The 8,245-nt window shown below is 44.9% G+C and overlaps 1 protein-coding gene and 1 long non-coding RNA gene across 2 annotated transcripts in view; one reads left to right on the forward strand and one right to left on the reverse strand.

The window, feature by feature from the left end:
- The window catches only part of LOC112076291 (NADH dehydrogenase [ubiquinone] flavoprotein 2, mitochondrial), a 22,889-nt gene that overhangs the window by 5,666 nt on the left and 8,978 nt on the right, over positions 1–8,245 (forward strand). The window lies entirely within an intron of this gene.
- The window catches only part of LOC139025974 (uncharacterized), a 4,836-nt gene continuing 1,630 nt past the window's right edge, over positions 5,040–8,245 (reverse strand). The window contains exon 3 of the long non-coding RNA XR_011477667.1: positions 5,040–5,070. This is a non-coding gene — a long non-coding RNA (uncharacterized lncRNA). The remainder of the gene's footprint in view (positions 5,071–8,245) is intronic.

Raw genomic sequence — 8,245 nt, forward strand, 5'->3', positions numbered from 1 at the left:
ACTGTTGCTCCCCTCGTTCAGCCAAACTTCGTGATAGGTGTTGAAAGCATTCTCGTGGACAATTTTCTAAGGGAAACGCTTGCAAAGAACTTTTGCGAGATGTGTTACGCTTCTGTGGTAACACGAGAGGATTAGTATTAACGAAGTCCTTTTAATCAATGTTATTCATGTAAAACATACTGTGTGGTTGCTATTCCAGCAGAATTAAACTTCTAGCTACATTATCAGGTTGTGATATGTGTCTCTCTCTTTTCTCATGTTCCCAGGCTAGGCGGTCAGAGCGTTCAGCACGTCTGCTGCAGAGCCGGAGCTGGGGGCATCTTCGTGGTGAGTGCAGGATCCTCGTCCTCAATAGCTTGGTTTAGTTTGAGTCAGGCCTTTTCACACAGACAGCTTAGGAGTAGGGATGGGGCTTTCAATTTGTTGACTGTTTGAGAGTCACAAAAAATGTATGTGTGTATTTGGATCTGATATATGCCAACAGGTGTGCAATCAATGCTTCATTTTCAAGTATAACATTACAGATAACTAAATCCAAATTGCTAAATATGCACGCATATACAATACCAGTCAAAAGTTGGAACACATCTACTCAATCCAGGGTTTTTATTTATTTTTACTTATTTTCTACATTGTATAGTATCTATAATATTGGGGGAACGAATCAACTATGAGATAAACACATGGTTCAAGCACCTGCATGTTGTTAAGGCTTGTAAAGCATTTTTCACTAAGGTCTACTACAACCTGTTGTATTCTGCGCATTCCTACGTGCAAATAACATTTTGTGATTTGATATGGAATCATGTGGTGAGTTAACCAAAATAACAGTGTTAAAGGCCAATCAAAACTATGATTATGATTTGAGAGTCTCCTTCAATAGCTCACACTCTCCTTGTGCATTATCGATGAAGCCTAAGTCCAAAATATTCACCCACTTGTGCAGCGGTCTAGGCTCTCTGCATGTTCTGTTCAGTTTGTAGAAGGAAACTTTGGATTAGCTTTCTTCTTACTTTAATTTATTTTGATTAAAAAAATCAGTGTTTCTTGCTCATACGGTGTATTTATCAGAGTTTATTTGACCCCACAATATGCCAATGTCAGGTATTATATTTGTGTGCTGGGAAACTTGAAGGCGGCCCCTACTCTGTCTGGGGTGGAAAGGCTTAAGGCCTACTCTGTCTGGGGTGGAAATGGTAGGCCTCTCTGTCTGGGTGGAAAAGGTCTAGGCTATCTGTCCCTGTGGTGAAAGGTAGGTCCTACTCTGTCTGGGGGAAAGGTAGGCGTACTGCTGTCTGGGGTGACAGGTAGATCTAACTCTGTCTGGGGTGGAAATGAGTAGGCCTACTCTGTCTGCGGTGGAAAGCGTAGGTCCTACTCTGTCTGGGGTGGAAGGTAGGACGCTACGTCTGTCCTGGGGTGGAAAGGTTACAAGCCTCCTCTGGTTCGTGGGGTGGAAATGGTAGGGCCTAACTCTGTCTGGGTGGAAAGGTACTCTTGGTGGCCTACTCTGTCTGGTGAGTAGGCTACCTGTGGGTAGGACTAAGCCTGTCTAGGGTGAAAGTTGCCTACATCTGTCTGAGATGGAAAGGGTAAGGCTCCTCGTCTGAGATGGAAAGGTAGGCCTACTCTGTCTGGTGGAAAGGTAGGCCTACTCGTATCTGGGGTGGAAAGGGTAGGCCTACTCTGTCTGGATTGGAAAGGTAGGCCTTATCTGTCTGGATGAAAGGTAGGCCCTACTCTGTCTGAGTATGGCTACTGTGGTAGGGCTTAACTCTGTCTGGGGTGGAAAGTTGGCCTACTCTGTTGAGGGTTGGAAAGGTAGGCCTACTCTGTCTGGGGTGAAGGTAGCCACTCTGTTGGGAAAGGTAGGCTACTCTGTCGGAAGATGGAAAGGTAGCCTACTCTGTCTGGGGTGGAAGGTTGACCTACTCTGTCTGGGGGTGGAAAGGTAGGCCCTACTCATGTCTGGGGTGGAAAGGTGGCCTACTCTGTCTGGGGTGGAAAGGTAGGGTACTAGGTCCTGGTCTGAGATGGAAAGGTAGGCCTAACTCTGTCTGGGGTGAAAGGTTGACCTACTTCGTCTGGGGTGGAAAGGTTGACCTACTCTGGTTCTGGGGTGGAAAGGTAGGCCTAAACTCTGTCTGGGTGGAAAGGTAGGACTACTCTGTCTGGGGTGGAAGGTAGGCTACTCTGTCTGGATGGAAAGGTAGGCCTACTCTGTCTGGGGTGGAAAGGTTGACCTACTCTGTCTGGGTGGAAAGTGTTGACTACTCTGTTGGGGTGGAAAGGCTAGGCCTACTCTGTCTGGGGTGGAAAGGTAGACTACTCTGTCTGGGGTGGAAAGGTAGGACTACTCTGTCTGGGGTGGAAAGGTAGAGTCCTACTTTTGTCTGTGGGGTGGAAAAGGTGGTCCTACTCTGTCTGGGTGGAAGGTAGGTCCTACCTTGTCTGGGTGGAAAGGTAGGGCCTCTCTGTCGGGTTGAAAGGTAGGCCTATCTCTGGGGGTAGAAGGTAGACTACTTCCTGTCGTTGGGGTGGAAAGGGTAGACACTACTCAGTCTGGGTGGAAAGGTAGGTCCTACCTTCGGGTGGGATGCGTGGGGGGTGGGGAGGGTGCAACTTGTGGTGAAGGTATCCTAACTCTGTCTGGGTGAAAGGTAGGTCTACTCTTCTGGGGTGGAAGGGTAGTCTACACGTTTGAAAGTACCATGCTCAGATTCCTAATGTCTCGGATTTAATCATTTGCAAACGGGGACAGTTCCGTTGCAAACAAGACACACTGATTTGGCATTGGAGACATATGATAAGATGAACACAGGCCTATCTCTCTGTCCATTCTTTGTGTGGTATTAAAGTTTCTGTTAATATGTAAAATGACATAGAATTGCATAATTTTATTTGTWATTTTTTTCACCTGCAAATACAATGATAGATTCATGCAATGCTTGGACTATAAAGGAGATATTTCCACCCCTACTCTTGTCCACGGTGGGCTGTGAACCCACAACCTTCTGGCCCGCAGCCCTGTGTATCAAAATTCCTGCGTTGCCATGTAATGCTGACAGGACGAAGAACAGATTCTAAAACTGCATATCTAAAGGCTCTGGTCTGTCCAAGAAGGGAGGGTAAACGGTAGACATGTTCTCTACTATCCATTTTATATMATTATTATTTAAGGTATAGGGGAGGGTCACTTGTTTTTTCAATCGTTCAGGGAGGGTTTAGGTCAAATATATTTTGATGAAGGGAGGGCTATACATTTTCTTTAGAGAGGTCTGATTTTCTCCATGTAACCCTTATTATAAATAACGTTCACTCCCTTCCGGCGCCATTTTGGAACTCCCTTATTGTATTCACTTCGACTCAAACCAAATGGTTAGTGAATTAAACTAAACTAATATTTACAACAGGAATTTGATTTTGGTTACTGTGTCAAATTAGTTTGTCAATACTGCACCTTTCTGTTAGAGAATGAGCTAGCTAGCTGCCGCTGGTTTCCCCAACAAGACTCTGGATCATAGTGCAGTGTTCCTGGCTCAGGCTGTCACAACAGTAGGAGTCGACACTAGAGGGTGCAATTGGATGTGCTCTGTAGAGGGCCTATCACTTGGAGGTGCTCTGTAGAGGGCCTATCACTTGGAGGTGCTCTGTAGAGGGCCTATCACTTGGAGGTGCTCTGTGTAGAGGCCTATCACTTGGAGGTGCTCTGTAGAGGGCCTCATCACTTGGAGGTGCTCTGTAGAGGGCCTATCACTTGGAGGTGCTCTGTAGAGGGCCTATCACTTGGAGGTGCTCTGTAGAGGGCCATCACTTGGAGGTGCTCTGACTAGAAAAGGCCAGCACCGGCCTGATATCGGCTCGGCCGTTCTTTAGTACATGGTGCAAATGCAGTATAGTGCAGTTATACATTTTGCAGGTCAATGATACAGGTAACTGCTAAATAAAGGAAACACAACACAAAGTGTGTTCAATGCACCTTTGCATAGATTCTAGTCGAGACTTGCATAGTCAGTTCTACTTGTCGCGATCTGATGATTCTACAGATGTCTACAAGTGTTCTGGAACTCTGGCATAGATTCTACAAGTGTTCTGGAACTCTGGATGTCTCGTGCTGACTCTCTGTCTCGTTCATCCCATCTTATATTGTTCCATGAGAAATTACATCATTTGGTGTTTTGTTGTTGGTGGAAAACGCGGTCTCAGCGCGCACTCCAGAGTCTCCCATAAGTGTTCAATTGGGTTGAGATCTGGAGTCTGAGACGGCCATGGCATATGGTTTACATCGTTGTCAGCTCATCAAACCAGTCAGTGACCACTTGTGCCCTGTGGATGGGGGCATTGTCATCCTATGGGGGCATAGCCATGGTAGCCAAAATAATGGCCTGCCCAACATTTTTATACATGACCCTAAGCATGATGGATGTTAATTGCTTAATGAACCACCTGTGTGGAAGCATCTGCTTTTAATACTCTTTCTATCCATCATTTAAGTGTTTCCTTATTTTGGGGCAGTTACCTGTATATGAACCTTTCTTTGATTAGCCACTTTTCATAACTACTAGTGTAGAGGACGCGCGCGGCGTCAGTGTAGAGGACGCCCGGTGCATTGTTTCCCAAACTCGCTCCTCAGGACTTCCGATGGGTGCACATCTTGGTTTTTGTCCCCAGCACTACACAGCTGATTCAAATAATCAACTAATCAATCAAAACGTGCACCCGTTGTGGTCCCAAGGACTGCGATGTAAACTACAATCAAATCGTTTTGAAATTATGCATTTTGTCAGATTTATAAATTAAAAGGAGATAGGAGTATTACATTACTGTCCACAAGGGGCAGTGTACAGAAACAGAAACAAGTTTATGGACCCTGCTGCCTGTAGTGCCACAATGTGTTGTTGGATAGGTACAGGATGCATCTCAATATAGCCTTTACAAGGGTACTCAGCTTTCGGGTACTCAGCTTTACCAGGGTACTCAGCCTTTACAGGGTACTCAACCTTTACCAGGGGTACTACCTACAGGGCTCAGCTTTACCAGGGTACTCAGCCTTTACCAGGGGTACTCAGCCTTTACCAGGGTACTCAACTTTACCAGGGGTACTCAACGAGCGGTCCAAGAGCGTGCTGTTCTCTGTTCTACCTGATCATTAATATCACCACCTGGTGTCCCAGGTCTAAACCAGTCCCTGATTAAGGGGAATCACCCACCTGGTGTCCCAGTCTAAATCAGTCCCTGATTAGAGGGAATCACCCACCTGGTGTCCAGGTCTAAATCAGGCCCTGATCAGAGGGGAATCACCCACTGGTGTCCAGGTCTAAATCAGGCCTGATTAGAGGGAACAATGACAAAATGGTGGAATGGCTTGGAGGTCCAGAGTTGAGTTTGAGTGGCCTGGGAATTCCTCTCCTATTCTTTACCACGTCTTCTAAATTATCTATGGAAATATTGTCTTTTCCTTACACGTTTGTTTTGTTTACAAATTTAACAGTTTAACTAATATGTTTTAGTCTGTGCCTGGTAAGTAAATGTCTATGAAACTCACTGAGATATTGCTGTTCATCAATTAGATGACTGATGTGATGCGTTTTCTTCTACTGTAGCACGGAGATACCCCTGTAAACAACCCTGACCTCCCTTTGAGTTCACAGCGGAGAACCTGAAGGTGAGTCGACGAGAACACGACCATTAGAGAAACACCTGCACATCAAAGACTCACAACGTTGAAACCATCACTTTATCACATCTTTTAAACGTTTGAAAAGGTCACATTCTCTGTTCTTATGGACATCATGTATGAAACACTAATGAAAGCTGTTTGTCGTCGTTTTTTAGAGGATTGATGCTATCGTTAGTATGTACCCGAGGGCACAAGCAGGCCTAGCCCGCACCCTATACCCCGTGTTGCTGGCCAAGACAGCAGGAGGGCTCAAAGACAGCTTGATGCATCACTCCATTTATCCATCATGCCTATTTACAGAATCTATTAGGGTGATTTTCATTGAACAATGGTCCATATTCAACTCAACATGCCCTTGAGTCTGGGACAAATTAGTATCTGTTTTTAAACGATAAATAATGAGATAGCTTGGTCATTTGTTTTTTCCGGTGCGTTTTTTTTTTTTAAGGACTCTAAGCTAATTGTCTTACTTTTAAGTGTATGCCTAGTGATCTGGTATGTACCCTAGAATGCGCCAGTTTAAAAAAAATATGTTGATCTTGTGAAAGACCGACATAAGATTCGGACACGAGCATCTCTGAGTTAGCCTTCCCGTTGCATGTGTCAGGTTGGACCTGGCTCAGAGGACAGTCCAATGGATGGCTGTCCCCTCCTCTAGCCATCCATGATTGATTAGAACCGATCCTCCCTGTCCATGCCATCGAGAACTCTTCCATTTTTCAGAATTATTTTGTTCTCCCTCCTCTTCCTTCTCGCCACGGTGGCTCGAGGTGTGTCTTGTAGGTCCCGGCTTACGGACTTGTAGGATGTTCTAAATTGAGGTAATTGGCGACGTGTTTCTACATTTTCTTTTATCGTTCTGCAGGCTTGCCGGTGTTGGTTCCAAGGTACTCACATCCAGGGATTCTGCATGACATATAGGCTCCCTGGCATGCGTTGCGGACTCCGACATTTTGCATTCTTGTGTACGAGCCCTATCACAGAACACAAATCTGGAGTAAGAAGTTAGGCAACTGTCCGTTTGGTTCACTAGACGGTAACATTAGAAGTTGAGGCGGGATTAAAATGGGCAGATGGGGGAAAACAGATTGTCTTGACTGCGTATATTATGCACAGAATGAAAAATATGGGAAGTAGATTTCTGCGATATGATCAACAAAATCAGGGTATTTAAAAAAACCCTGGTTTTTTCTCAAAGATACTTAAAATTTTCTAAAGGGGAAATTTGTTACCTGAAGTTCACAGTTTCATGTTGAATGGAATCCGTTAAATTGTAAAGTGAAATAGTTGTAGCTGCTCCTCAGATCAGATAGTTTCGACAGTGATGGTGGAATACAGATAGGATTTTTGTTGGTCACAGATATCTTAAATAAAAAGTAGAGCCGTGGATCAGAAAAACCCAGTCACGTATCGGTGGTGTCACCGAACCATTTTGCCTCCATGCAGCTGGATTACCCGACCTGTTCGTAAGAGTTGATCATGGTCTGGGTTGGGATTCTGGGGGCTGTTGGGGGCCTCAGGTATCTCGTTCATTCAAATTGCCTTGAGTCAATCAAAAGCACTGCGCAATTGTGTTCGGTTTGATCCGGTAGCTTATAGTTCCTGCCATACCATAAGGCCCGACCGGGCAAACCATGGGGTCATCCTGTTGCACAAACGTTGAAGTCAGCATTTAACCGGATCGGTCTCAACAAACGCCCATACACGTGGTTGCTGATGTGAGGCCGGTTTTGGACGTACTGAATTCTCTAAAACGGGCGGCTTTATTAGTGGAGCAATGAAATTTCTAATTCCTGGGCAACAGTCTTGGTCAAGCAGTCTGCCAGTAGATGTCATTGCTCCCCCTCAGACTAGTACATCTGTGGCATTGTGTTGTGTAATCAGAAATAACGGTCCCCAGCAAAGGTCACGCTGTGTAATGAATCATGCTGTTTAATTTAATCCCGTTTCTGTGATATGCACACCTGTCAGGTGGATTGGACGGACACACAGGTGCGCCTGTTTTTTTTGCATGTGGGTCAATGGAATGACTTTCGGTGTCTGGCTCTCGTCCTTATCACCTCCCGTTTCTCGTTATCTTTCCACCTGACTAGGAAACAAAGTGTGGCATTGTTGGGTAAACAAAAAAAAAACGGAGGTCCCTCAGCAAAAGGTGCATCCTGTGTAATGGATCATGCTGTTTAATGTCCGTTTCTTGATATGCCCACACTGACCTGGGAGTTTTGGTCAGTGAGGTTTCAGGTGGATGGGGATTATCTTGCGGCAAATAGTAAATGCTTTACTAACAGGATGTAAACAATAATGGTGTTTATTCCAACATTTTAGGAGGAACTTGGGGTCTGGAATCTTTTATTCAGCTCATGTCACACGGGACACACTTAACATATTGCTTGTTTATATTATTGTTGTTCTCTGTGTAGATGTGTACCAGACGCTTTCAAGCTAGCTGTGAGGAAAACTAATTAGTATGTTGTATGTATTGGTATTTTAATCATTCTTCTATTATCTAACATGATGGTAGAACACCAGCTCTTCATTGTTCTATTATCTAACCAAAGATAGGTA

Source organism: Salvelinus sp. IW2-2015, unplaced genomic scaffold, assembly GCF_002910315.2.
Source record: "Salvelinus sp. IW2-2015 unplaced genomic scaffold, ASM291031v2 Un_scaffold3663, whole genome shotgun sequence".
Lineage (NCBI taxonomy): Eukaryota > Metazoa > Chordata > Actinopteri > Salmoniformes > Salmonidae > Salvelinus > Salvelinus sp. IW2-2015.